The sequence below is a fragment of the Crinia signifera genome, chromosome 3, assembly GCF_055691185.1.
Source record: "Crinia signifera chromosome 3, ASM5569118v1, whole genome shotgun sequence".
Taxonomy (NCBI): domain Eukaryota; kingdom Metazoa; phylum Chordata; class Amphibia; order Anura; family Myobatrachidae; genus Crinia; species Crinia signifera.
This window is the reverse complement of record NC_139219.1, coordinates 39,988,338-40,002,445: the sequence shown is the minus strand read 5'-3', so window position 1 is coordinate 40,002,445 and position 14,108 is coordinate 39,988,338.

The window sequence follows — 14,108 nt, the reverse complement described above, 5'->3', positions numbered from 1 at the left end:
ACTTTTAATAGAAGTTCCTCTGGCCAAAACATGACAACCTGGCTGTCCAGCCCTGGGTGGGTCCCTGTGGGACTGAAGTCCACCCAACAAAGGGTTCCCCCCTCTCCAGGGTACTCCTGGCCCAGGATAAAGCCTGGACAGTCCTTGACACCCCTGGGGGGTGGACACCAGGCTGATGGTAATAAAAGGGTTAAATTAAAATGTTATATTAAGATTTTGGGTTTTGTAGTAGAATTACGAGGACCAGCCAGCCTCTCTGCATGTTGGGAATTGCTGATCCCGGTCATAGTTAAGATGGAATGGGTACAAATGGGTGCATTCTTACCCATTCCATCTTAGCAATTTTAGCCCTTAGTCTCTGTGACCTTATGACATAATGCACCCTTACGGTGGAGGGGGGGCAGCAGAGTTTAATTTAACAAAAAAAATACTGTTATATTGAACATTGAGAAAAACAGATATCTGGCATAGCCTTTGGAGAGTTTACTTATACTTAGTTTTACGGCTGACAAAAAATATTGAAACAAAACTTTTTTTGTAAAGCTTATGAAGTTAGGTATGGTATCAAAAAATATTTTAGTGTTATCAAAAAGGCAGCTTATGAAAAATATTTTGATGTTGCATATATTGCGTGTATGCAGTAAAACATCTCACACTCTTCTTGCAACAGGCAACATTTGCTGCATTTTAAAACATAGACATGACATATGGCACTAATGATTTCAAGTACAAGAAAGTGAAGGTCTCTTGACAAAATAAACACATTTAATTCATTTTGAAAGCATAACTTTCTATTAATAGAAGTCTTATGTCACTTTCTAAAATTTAATACAGGCATAATGCAAAAAAATTTAGATGGTTACAAAACATTTTGCGGTACTTGTATATTATAGCGGCGCCCATCGCATTGCATACCATAAGGCATGCGATGGTATGCGATGCGACGCGATATTGTACAATGTCATACAATTTTAAAATTGTATGACATTGTGTATGGCATACAATGCCATACAATGCGATGCGATATAAAATTGTATAAGCACCCTAATGGGTGCTTACAATGTGAAATGCACCCCCACGCCGCCCCCCCACTATAAACATGAACCCGAAGCGTGGCGAGCGCAGCGAGCCCGCGCGGGGCGGCGGTACACGTCCTCCGACCTTTTCATACCCCCACTATCCACGTCGGCGTGGAGTTGAGAATAGAAAGTGTGGCAAGCGCAGCTCGCCACTGAGCCCGAAGCGTGGCGAGCGCAGCGTGCCCCGCGAGGGGACGCCGATACCTTCACAGGTATCGGCGTCCCCTCGCGGGCTTCACAGGTATCCGCGTCCCCTCGTGGGGCTCGCTGCGCTCGCCACGTTTCGGGCTCGGTGGCTCGCTGCGCTCTCCACACTTTCTATTCTCAACTCTACGCCGACATGGATAGTGGGGGTATGAAAAGGTCGGAGGATGCGTACCGCCGCCCCTCGCGGGCTCGCTGCGCGCGCCATGCTTCGGGTTCACGTTTATAGTGGGGGGGTGGCGTGGGGGTGCATTTAACATTGTAAGCACCCATTTGGGTGCTTAAAAGCACCCTTTAGGGTGCGTATACAAAAATTGCGTCGCATCGCATCGCATGTCATCGGGTGCATGGCATGCGATGCGATAAAAACATTGCGCGATGTACATCGGGGGCTCCGCTATAATGCACAAGTACCCATTTTGCCATATACATGTTATACAATGGCAAGAAAAAGTATATAAACACATTGGAATTACCTGGATTTCTGAATAAATTGGTCATACAATGTGTTCTGATCTTCATCTAAGTCACAACAATAGACAAACACAGTCTGTTTAAACTAATACCACACAAACAATTACACAAACAATTATATGTTCTGATGTTTTTATTGAACACACCATGTAATCATTCACAGTGCAGGGTGGACAAAGTATTAGAACCCTTGAATTCAATAACTGGTTAACCCTCCTATGGCAGCAATAACCTCAACCAAATGTTTCCTATAGTTGCATATCAGACCTGCACAACGGTCAGGAGGAATTTTGGACCATTCCTATTTACAAAACTGTTTCACTTCAGCAATATTCTTGGAATGTCTGGTGGGAATCACTCTCTTGAGATCATGCCACAGCATCTCAATCGAGTTGAGGATCAGAAATCTTACTGGGCCACTTCAGAAGGCATATTTTCTTCTGTTGGAGCCATTCTGTTGTTGATCTACTTCTGTGCTTTGGGTATTTGTCCTGCTGCTCACCCATCTTCTGTTGAGCTTCAATTGGTGGACAGATGGCCTTAAGTTCTCCTGCAAAATGTCTTCATAAACTTGGGAATTAATTTTTCTTTCGATGATAGCAATCTGTCAGGGCCCTGAGGCAGCAAAGCAGCCCCAAAGCATGATTACCCCTTCACCATACTTCACAGTTGGGATGAGGTTTTGACATTGGTGTGCTGTGCCTTTTTTTCTCCACACATAGGGGGTTATTTTGGTTCACTCTTTCTGACAAATTCCTGTTTTGATGGACAAAAAACATGTGCACTGCAGGGGGGCAGATGTAAAATGTCCAGAGAGACTTAGATTTGGGTGGGTTCTTTTGTTTCTGTTTGTGTAATCGTTTGTGTGGTATTAGTTTAAACAGACTGTGTTTGTCTATTGTTGTGACTTAGATGAAGATCAGAACACATTGTATGACCAATTTATTCAGAAATCCAGGTAATTCCAACGTGTTCATATACTTTTTCTTGCCATTGTATAACATGTATATGGCAAAATGGGTACTTGTGCATTATAGCGGAGCCCCCGATGTACATCGCGCAATGTTTTTATCGCATCGCATGCCATGCACCCGATGACATGCGATGCGATGCAACGCGATACAGACTGCTTTATTTTTAGGCTGCAATATATATCTCACTTTGAAGTAAAACCCCACCCAAATCTAACTCTCATCTACATCAATATCTACATCTGACTTACTAAACCCTCATATGGAAAGCTACTAACCACCTGCAAACAGCTTGCTGATTCCCACTAATAACCACACTCTGACATATACTAATAGCATCTGCCACTTTAAAACAGAGACCCAGCTGTTACTTCTTCCATATCAAGTTTTTTTTTTAGTACTTTTGTATATAAATATACTTTTATTTATTTGACAAATAATTGATTTTAACTATAATAAGCGCCAGATTGTATAGCCTGGAGAGGATTTGTTTCAAGTCCACTCTGATCTACTCTTTCCCCCTCTTTTATCTACCCCACCTGCAGTGCACATGGTTTTGTCCATCTAAGAAGGAATTTGTCAGATAGAGTGAACCAAAATAACCCCCATAGTGTTTTGTGTTCCTTCCAAACAACTCAACTTTGGTTTTATCTGTCTTCACAATATTTTGCCAGTAGTTGTGGAACATCCAGGTGCTCTTTTGCAAACTTCAAACATGCAGCAATGTTTTTTTGTGGACAGCAGTGGCTTCCTCCATGGTGTCCTCCCATGAACTCCATTCTTGATTAGTATTTTACGAATTGTAGATTCGTCAACAGAGATGTTAGCATGTGTCAGAGATTTCTTTAAATCTTTAGCTGACACTAGGATTCTTCTTCAACTCATTGAGCATTCTGCGCTGTGTTCTTACAGTCATCTTTACAGGGAGGCTACTGGTAAGGAGAGTAGCAACAGTGCTGAACTTTCTCCATTTAAAGACATGTCTTTCTCCGTTTATAGACAATTTGACGGATGAACATCAAGGCTTTTAGAGATACTTTTGTAACCCTTTTCAGCTTTATGCAAGACAACAATTTTTATTCATAGGTCTTCTAAGAGTTCTTTTGTGCAAGGCATGGTTCACATCAGGCATTGGTTCTTGAGAATAGCATACTCAAAACTGGTATATGTTTTTTATAGGGCAGGGCAGCTTTAACCAACACCTTCAATCTCCTCTAATTGATTGGACTCCAGGTTGGCTGACTCCTAACTCCAATTAGCCTTTGGAGAAGTCATTATCCTAGGGGTTTACATATTTTGTCCACCCTACACTGTGAATGATTACATGGTGTGTTCAATAAAAGCATCAAAACTGTTTGTGTGGTATTAGTTTAAGCAGACTGTGTTTGTCTATTGTTGTGACTTACATGAAGATCAGAACATATTTTATGACCAATTTATGCAGAAATCCAGGTAATTCCAAAGGGTTCACATACTTTTTCTTGCAACTGTATTTGTTTTCAGAGTTATTATATTTCTGTAGCTTGACATCACAAAGGCTCAATTTGTAGAATGTATTTGTTTCCAGTGATTGAAGCGTTAAGATATATTTATATACATGTTAAACATGGAGGTGGTAGTATTAAGGAGCAGGAACAGTTATCCCATAGCTTCTGTGGTACTGAAGTTCCTATAACATCTCCCCCCATACCCTCTGTGGTATTAAGAAACATAAAACAGTAATTACATAGCCTCACTGTTATTGTGGTAGCTATGACAATTTTCCAATAGACTTTGCAAGTATTGAGGTACCCAGAACACTTATTTCATAGCTTCTGTGGTAAAGAGTCATCTAGAACACTTCTCCCATTGCCTCTGTATAATTGAGGTACCTAGAATACTTCTACCATAGCCTCTGTGGTATTGAGTTAAATAGAACACTTTTCTAATATCAGTACTGTGGTAACTAGAACAATTCTCCCAGTCACTTTGCAGCTAGTCAGGGCAAAGTGCTAAGGTTGCATAAGCTGCACTGTATGACGTCACTAAAAATTATGCTTGACTTCCCTGCCACCACAGAAATGGCGATCAGCAGGCCGGCATCATATTGATACATTTACTGCCATGATTACATGACTACATGTGCAATGGCACACTAAAAACATTCACAGGTTGAGCCATCTACTGTCCATACAGAAAACTACATTTACTTTGTATACTTACTATCAGCACAATAGGTACATAAAACAGAATAGTATAATTGAGAACCATCAGAAATCTTTATTTGATCACTCTGCATCTTCTGTAATCAGAAACAGAATCAGAATTTTTGTTGCCAAGTGTATCAAAGATGCACAAGGAATTAGTTTCTGTTAACCACAATTTGCATAGAGTACCACAAACATCAAGATACATAAAGAAATAAAACATGAATCATAATAATATAACACATACATATGTTTATGGGTATGGGTTCCCTGGTTCTCCAGTTGCTTCCCGTCTTTTAACAAGACCAGAGCGGAATTTAGTTTGTTGACTGCTTGTGGGAAGAAGCTGTTCCTATAACAATTAGTTTTTTCGGGAGCAGTATGATTCTGTATGCTTGTAGGCTGAAATTGGATGGGCATACTTGAGCCAATCAGGTACTCAGGATGGACAGTCAGGGATGTGCTGTGATTGATGGCAAGGAAAGCCTCTATTATCTGGATCAGTATAATTTGTTCTTTTGAGAAAGGTCCATTTTTGTCTGCTCAGTGCATATAGATGCATCTGAACAATTACTGTCTATGAGTAATACCCAAAGATGGCTTTCAATACACTATCAATACCTGATATTTAAATAAGGGTCTTTAAACAGTACAAATACAGTATTACAGTACAGTACAGTATACAATTTGACTCACAAGACCAGTATTACTCTAATATTAGAGGGAGGTGTACTAAGAAATTGACATAAAGTGAAGATAAAGTACCAGCCAATTAGGTCCTTACTCCATGTTACAGGCTCAGTTTGAAAAATGACAGCGAGGAGCTGGTTGGTTGACTGGTTGGTAGTTTATCTGTCTCCACTTTATCACTCTACAAGGCTTAGTCCAACTGCCCCTTATCGTTTTAACAATAACAATAAAAAAATCTAATAAAAAAAATCTAAAAATATCTCTTAACATAAATACATCGATCAGCAAAGTAAATAATCCAAACACACCAATAGTGCGGCACTTTAAACAACTTAGGGATTTTAAATATACAGTTATAGATAAGAAAGCTGCAATTATAAGGAGACTAGATTCTGAGCAAATAAAGTGCCCCAAATTAGTGATATACAGCCATACTCTTTTAGGAACAAAATGTTCCAATTTTAATATATGCAGTAGATGGACAGTAAGTAAACACACAAGTGGTTGCCAAATGTAATAGAGGGGTAGATTATACAGTACAGTAAAAGAGCATGGACAGCATGAATCAAATAGTTCCACAATACCCACATACCATTGAACACAGAACGTCTTCACCATAACTGCATATGAAAAACCTCCCAATGTTAGTCAGGTGTTTTAGGCAGAACATCTGATGAAGTATAAGTTAAGTGGCTGCTCTTCTTGACCAGACATAGGCATAGGTAATTTCCTATCAGCTGTTAAAATCAGAAAACAGTAATTGGTAGAGCACAGACTTGCCAGAATACGCAAAGCACCTCTCCAGATATCTGTTCACTATTGAAGAACAGTCAAAGTGTCTCTACACTTATCACTGACACGTTTCATTCCATAGAGAAATCCAAACTCTTTCAACAGTAGAGAATAGTGATATTTCAAACTTGCAGGAAGATCAAATGAATATGAAAAACTGTAGCGATTATATAACCAACTTTTCTTTTTGAAAAATGTATAATTTTATACATCTACAAAATTTTATGCATTCCGCCTGTGCTGAAAACAACATTTCATTAAAACCCAGAGGGACGCAAGTAAGATATGAGCAACTTGTCATAATTTACATTGAAAAGGAGGAATTAGTTGAAATCGTCCTGATATAAATGCCAGTGCTGAACCGCCATTTAAAAAAAATGGCAGCATTTCCACACAAAGGGCCTGATTCAGCATCAGATGGGGCCAGCGACGGGCCTGAAACACAGTGTTGCAGGGGTGTCAACACAGCATTGTTTTTCAGGGCAGGATGCAGCAGCTACGTCACATTACTCACAGCCACTTTGACCCAAAACATTGTGGCCCTGTGCCTGCCTTTACAGCTGGTTTGAGCAGGCAGTGGACAACCTTTAAGATGACAGAATTTAAATCATGCTGTCTCTAATGCATTTTATTCTCTGACCATCATTTTCTATCTTTAACTGATGAGCCACCAGTTTATCTAGAGGTGAAACTTTTGCGCACGTGAAGATGAAAAAATCAGTGGATGAAGCATTGAAAAATGGTTGTCATAATATTTCCCAGGAGACTGTTCTCCTTACTAGAAAGTACTGTAGCTTAGTTTTATTTTTAGTTTGTTGTAGTTGCTTCACGAATATATTATAATCTGAACTATGTTTGTTTCTTTTCTTGATCTTTCGGGGCCTCTATTGAGATGTGGAGCTGTATCTTCTTTCACTTTTAGCCTTCTGTGGATCCAGGGGAAGTTTAAGTCAGGTTGACCCTAAAAGAAAGGAACAAAAAAAGAAACATGTAATTCATCACCCTGAAGTCCTGTTACAATCTTTCTGCAGCCCCATTTCAGCTAACTGCCAAAATCACGTTTTCTCAACAAATGTTCAAATCCTCCAGAAGTTGCTTTCATTCCCAACATCCTTCAAGAAAGGAGTTTATTTGGAAAGCCTTCAAAATAAGGAACAGATGGGGAAGAAACAATTGCCTGAGTTTATATTTTTCATAAAAAATCTTTTTACTTTCTGTGTTTACAATGATTGTATGAAATGTTAAGGTCTTTCCTAGTCTATAATGCTGACAAGATGGAGAGAAAGTAAGGAGAAGAAAGAGAACAGTTTTGTTACTATTCAAGGGCTGTGGAAATAGAACCAAGATCTTACAAATCTGTTAAGTTTATTATACTATTAAGTTTACTGCTGTAGAACAGGCTTCACTGATGTGCTGTACACAATATTTTCACAGATATGTCATTTTTGCCCAACTGTCCATCATCTGAGTTGCACAGCGCATGTTCCACCATAGGGGGTATTCAATATGGGGTTTTGACTGTCGAAAATGTCCCGAAAGTCAGAATCCCGGGCCTTTTTTCATCCGTTACGATGGTATCTTGACAGTTGGAATTCAATGTTCTGACTATTGAGTGTCGGAAAGTCCGTGGATCAGTGAAAACACCCATGGATTGTCAAAAAACGGCTGTGAATTTGACAATCCATGGCTGTTTACAACTTTATAATAAAAAATGAATAAGCACTTGCCACTATTAACTTAAATACCCCCCCCCCCCTTCCCCTTAATCTTGTGAAGGCAGTTACAGAGTGTATTTGCAAAGTGATTGACAGTCAGGGACCAGATGGGGGGGTAACGTAGAGTTGTGGGTAAAAGCGCAGGTTACCAGGACCATTTTTGGGGGATATGTCTCAACCTACATCTGTAATCCCATTGGAAATAGAAGTGGCTCTCGCATCTCACTCTTGGTTGTGCAGTCTCAAATAGATATTTACATCAATTGGTGTGTATTGTGATTCACAAGGCACATACTTTATATCATGGGTTTTCAAACTGTGGCCCTCCAGATGTTGTGAAACTACAAATCCCAGCATGCCTTGCCACAGTTTTAACACTACCTTATAGCAAAACTGTGGCAAGGCAAGCTGGGATTTGTAGTTTCACAACATCTGGAGGGCCACTGTTTGAAGACCCATGCTTTTATCAAAGTGCAAACTCAAGAGGGATATTTCTGTTTTATAATGCAACCCTAATTGTGATTAAACAGGGTGAAATAGTTACAGAATAGGAAGTAAACATAGATCAGAATACACTGTTTAATTTTAATTATTTATATGCATATTCTACCGGTCGCGGCTATCCCAGTGCAGGCAGGGCTTTTTCATTTCTCATAGAGGCCACACAAAGAAAGTACTACTGTACCCAGTGAAAACTATATGTGCGTTACCTCCTGGAGTCCGTTTAGCCTCCCTGAAATCACAGGGATAATGTTAAGAACTATAGTCATCACAGCAGATCCCATCTCTTAATCTATATTTTTTTTACTGTACAAGGAGAACTATTCTGAATTATTTTGATGCATATCAATAAACTGAAATGTTTTAATCATACCTAGTTTTTTGAAGAGTGCATCCAACAAAAAGTCTTCCTCTTGTTTATGATTACAATCATGTTGGATAGACCTACAAATAGTTGTACTTACCAGAGCTTTAGCTATCCCACTTTAAACCCCTCCCCTTGGATAATTTATGATGCCTCCTTCCATCATTTTTGCATTCTCTGCAAATGCAAGTAGGAGCAGAAAAGGTAAAGATGGTGACATACTAGAAATTGAGGCTCCTAGTGTGGAAATGCAATAGTATGAGAGATATTTGTGACACTAAGGAGGATGTTGATGATGAGTTTGTTGTTTGTTTTCGTCTGCCAACATTCGAAAAATGCCACCTTTTTAGGTGTGGGATTTTTAGCCAAATACTGACAACATTTGTGAAGGCATCTGTACCATTGGTACTTGTGTAGTATCACAGTGGCAGCTATGTTTTCAGCATAGCCCAATGGCTGCCTAGCATAGTCAGCATAGTGACTCTACGGCAGCCCTGAGTAGTCAGCGTAGTGTCCCCGTCAGGCAGCTAGTCACCGTACTGTCCCCGGGAGCTGCAGCTCTGTCCCCTGCTACCCTGGCAAGCCTAGTGAGCGCCTCTCACACAGCGCCGGTAACCGTCAGATCCCTTGCGCTGGCGGATGCCGGCGGAGAGGGGATCATGCGGGGGACGGCGGAGAGGCGCTCCATCTGTCTGAGACGCAGGAGCATCTCAGACGCTTGTGTGTCTCAGTAATTATTGCAGCAGGGTATGGCAACCCTGCCTGTGTCCACTTCATGGAGACAGACAGGTTTATGAGTTCAGTAGCGCCTGCGTCTCCTGCACAAAGGTGAGGTGTGGTGCGCAAATGCATCTCATGCACAATAAAGGACGCATTTACAAGTGCTCCATGTTACATACTGGGAAATGCCTCCATTTGAAACTATCAACGCCGGCCCGAAGCATGGCGAGCGCAGCGAGCCCCGTGAGGGGATGCGGTATGCGTCCTCCCAACTTGTTCATACCCCCACTATCCACGTTGGTGGAGAGTTTATTTTATAAAGTGTGGCAAGCGCATTGAGCCACCGAGGCCGAAGTGTGGCGAGCGCAGTGAGCCCCGCGAGGGAACGCGGATTACTTGATGTGTATTCCGAGTCTGCTCCCCACGCTTTGGGCTCAGTGGCTCACTGCGCTTTCCAAACTTTATAAAATTAACCACATGCTGACATGGATAGTGGGGGTGTTTAAAGAACACATTCACACCTATCATGTCAGGCAGGTTAAAATGGTCAATGGTTCCCACACAATGTAATAAGCGCTGACTGACTGACAACTGCGTAATGCTGACTGACTACGCTAACCATGTAAGCTCCGGCTAGCTGCGAACGGGCAAGAACACTAAGTTGATACTGACATGGACGCTGACTATGCTGGTCGCGGGAACACTACGCTGATTCTGACAGGGACGCTACGCTAACTACATAACTGCCGCCGTGAAACCACACAAGTACCGTACCATTTGTGAGAACAATGTTAGTAGAATTTGGGAAGTTAACCATCAGGGCACCTTATACTTGTATTGTCATTTGCTGCGATTTAATTACTGTACTTAACAAAATAAACTAAATTATAATTGTTTGTAAAATAATAGCAAATAGTCCAGGATTAGCTACCAGCAGTTTGCACCAGCACATGCAGCCTCCACCACCAACACCAACACCTTTACCATCAACAATCTCATAAATGATCAGAGGTAGTCTTGTGGCTTCAGATTCAAAAGTGGTAGTCCCTAGTGCTTAAGTGCTTGGTTTGATAAATTAAACATGTACTTTTAATATAAAATTTAAGAGTGGGTTTTATTTCATAATGGCCTGTTTTTTTGAAGGAGTATTGGGGATGGTATTTTTTGAATAAGCAAAAATGTATTGATTATTGCTCTAATACAGCGGTGGCCAACCCGCGTCTCGCGAGCCGCATGCGGCTCTTCTCTGACTGATGTGCGGCTCGGCGGCTACCTCCCCTTCATGTCATGCTTGGCGGCTCCCTCCTTTTCATGTGTGGCTCTTCGGCGCCAGCTCAGACCCTCCCTTTCATGAGTGATGAGCCGCGGTCGCGGTGAGCCAGCACATGTGCAGTCGCACTAGGAGGCAGTGTTCCCGGCGGCGGCACCATTTTAGTCACTGCGCAGTCTGCGTATCTGTATGCCGTTTGATCCATCGTGCTCCTGATCCTGCTCTGTCTGACTCCCTCACCGCCTCAGCCTCCTGCCATCCTGAGCCCTTGAAATGTATGTAATATATATAATGCACACAAATATATATTTATATCATAAATAAGCAAGATCTGTGTGTATGGGGTGGTATTTAGGGGGCGTGTTCACTTTTTTGCTTTAGGTCAGGATTACATTTTTAAGCATGAATTATTCTTGTTACAACTCTCTTGCAATATTTCTTATATATATATATATATTTATATATACTTTGTTGTGATGCCGGGCACTTCCTCCTAGTGCTGGTACTTGTCGGGTGCCTTGGTCCCAATAATCATATAGACTTTGTGGGGGGGTGGACGAAGCACTCCAGACTTTGTTCAGTGTCCAAAAAACGAGTTTATTTGAATCAGCAACGTTTCAATGCTATTGCCTGATGATAATGCAATAGCATTGAAACGTTGCTGATTCAAATAAACTCGTTTTTTTGACACTGAACAAAGTCTGGAGTGCTTCGTCCACCCCCCCACAAAGTCTATATATTTATATATATATATATATATCTCATATATAACTCATATATATTGTTCAAAACTCTCTCTCTCTCTCTCTCTCTATATATATATATATATATATATATATATATATATATATATATATATATATATATATACAATCACCGGCGGCGGCACTCCAACAAGAAAAAACCACACCAGAGGCTATGCAGTTCAAGCCGACGTTTCAAGGCCGTTCGGCCTTTTTATCAAGGTGCAAAAGAGATTTATATATATATGGTAGGCGGCACTTAGCTCTGTACTGACAATGTGCTCCGTGCCCTCGGTAGGGACCCGGCAAAGCAGGGCCAATAGACAGTCAGTGTATTATCTGCGGGACTGGGGTCTTCAATAAATTCAGACTGACGCTTGCCTCATGGGTTAACGTTTCAGCCTTTATTCAGGCTTTTATCAAAACAGCATACATGTATGTAAATTTGTACTGCGATCAGATCTGAATAAGGGCCAAAGTCATGTTCCTACAAATGTCATTCTAATACACAACCCATTTAAAAATGGGGTGCGGCCTTCTGGGAGCTAGGCCACACCCATTTTTGAATGGTTGCAGCTCTTTGTCTTAACAAAAAAAAAATATGGCTCTTTGTCTCAGATGGGTTGGCCACCCCTGCTCTAATACATTACTCATTTGCTAAACATTTTTAACCAGAAAAGAATACAATGTTAATACAATAATTGAGTATTCCTGACAAGGGTTGAAGAGTAATGTTAATAGCCAAGTATTCCAGAAAAGGGTGGAAGAGCACTATTAATAGCAAAGTGACCCTGACAAGAGTTAAAGAATGAAACAGTTTAATTAATTAACTAGCTAATCAAACCTTCCTTTATTTACCTGTCTTCCACTACATACATACTCTACCTTCATTCCCTCTACTGCTCTGTGGCTAATTTTTTCGAAAACATTCATTCTATGGGGTTGACTAGTTTATTAAACTGCCGTCTTGTCTACCACTGCTTTGTGGCAAAGTTTTATAGACATGCTAAATTCTATCATGCTGCTGTGTGTTTGTTATGCTGCTTTGTGAGCTGGTCAAATTGACTGAAAATTCATGTTAATGAGGATTAATAATACTATTGGTAAAAAAACTGATTTTAATAATACTATGGGTAAAAGCCCAAGTTACATGATATTAAATATTTTTATCATTTCAAAAAAATACAGATCCAAAATCAACACACGTGAGGGAGGTTTTGAAAATTGAAACCAAAAACACAAAGATGAAACCAGATCCAAAACCAAAACAAAGGAGTCACGGATATCTGTAATGTGGACTCACACATATCTCCCTTACAATAACTCTATTGGACAATCATGATCTTCAGGAACAACAAGCAGATATATAAAGGGCATCAGATAAAGATGCATTGAGATAATTATAGAGAGGAGGGTATGTACTTATATGTTAGTTGGGCGCCCGTTACGTAGTTTGCGTAGTGGTGTATTGAGAATACCAATACACCACTATGCTGGCTACATAAACTACGTAATTTACGTAAATTACGTAAATTAAGCAAATTACGTAACTGGAGCCCTGCTAACACATAAAGGATAATATGCCCACTATCCACGTCAAAACCTCAGTGTCCACATGGGCGTGGAGTTAATTTTATATAGTTTGTTGAGCGCAGCGAGCGCAGCGAGCTCAGCTCGCTGCGCTCGCCATACTTTGTAATATTAACTCCACGCCCACGTGGACACTGGGGTTATGACGTGGATAGTGGGCATATGATTGTGTAAGTGCGTGTTGTGTGTGTAGTGTGTGTGTAGTGTGTGTGTGTGCGTGTGTAGTGTGCATGATATACTTACCATCCCGGCATCTCCGGCACTTGGCTCCCTGCAGTCCCGGCCGCCATGACAGTCCGGCATCTCCGCTATGTACGCTATTAGCGTAGTGCTGCTGGGGGAGCTGGGAAACCATGTGATGCTCCCCCCAGCGGTGACTACACTAAATAGCCGCCACTGATTTCCCGCCCCCCGCCCCACTGCCAGTAATATGTAACTTAACCCCCCCTGGCTACCCGGCCGCCCCCGCCCGCCGTACAATCCCTGCCCCAGGCCACAGATTAGCCCGGCCGCCCTGCATTTGCGACCCTTCCACTGGTATAAAAGTGTGCAATTGAATGTGCAAGGACTGAGATGCCCATTTTGATCACTTTTAAGACACATTAATACCACTTGGTGCATCTTTGGATGCTTCCGTCTTGGACCAGCCCTATTGTAGTTACAGAATTTCCATCTGAATATGGTCTTCAATGTGAGCACTTAGGCAACACTAAATGCAACAAATTCAGCAACACACCTGCAATATTCCCATAACAGTCCTATAATAAGGACACACACATTATCCATCTCCCAGTTACCACCCAGGAAAA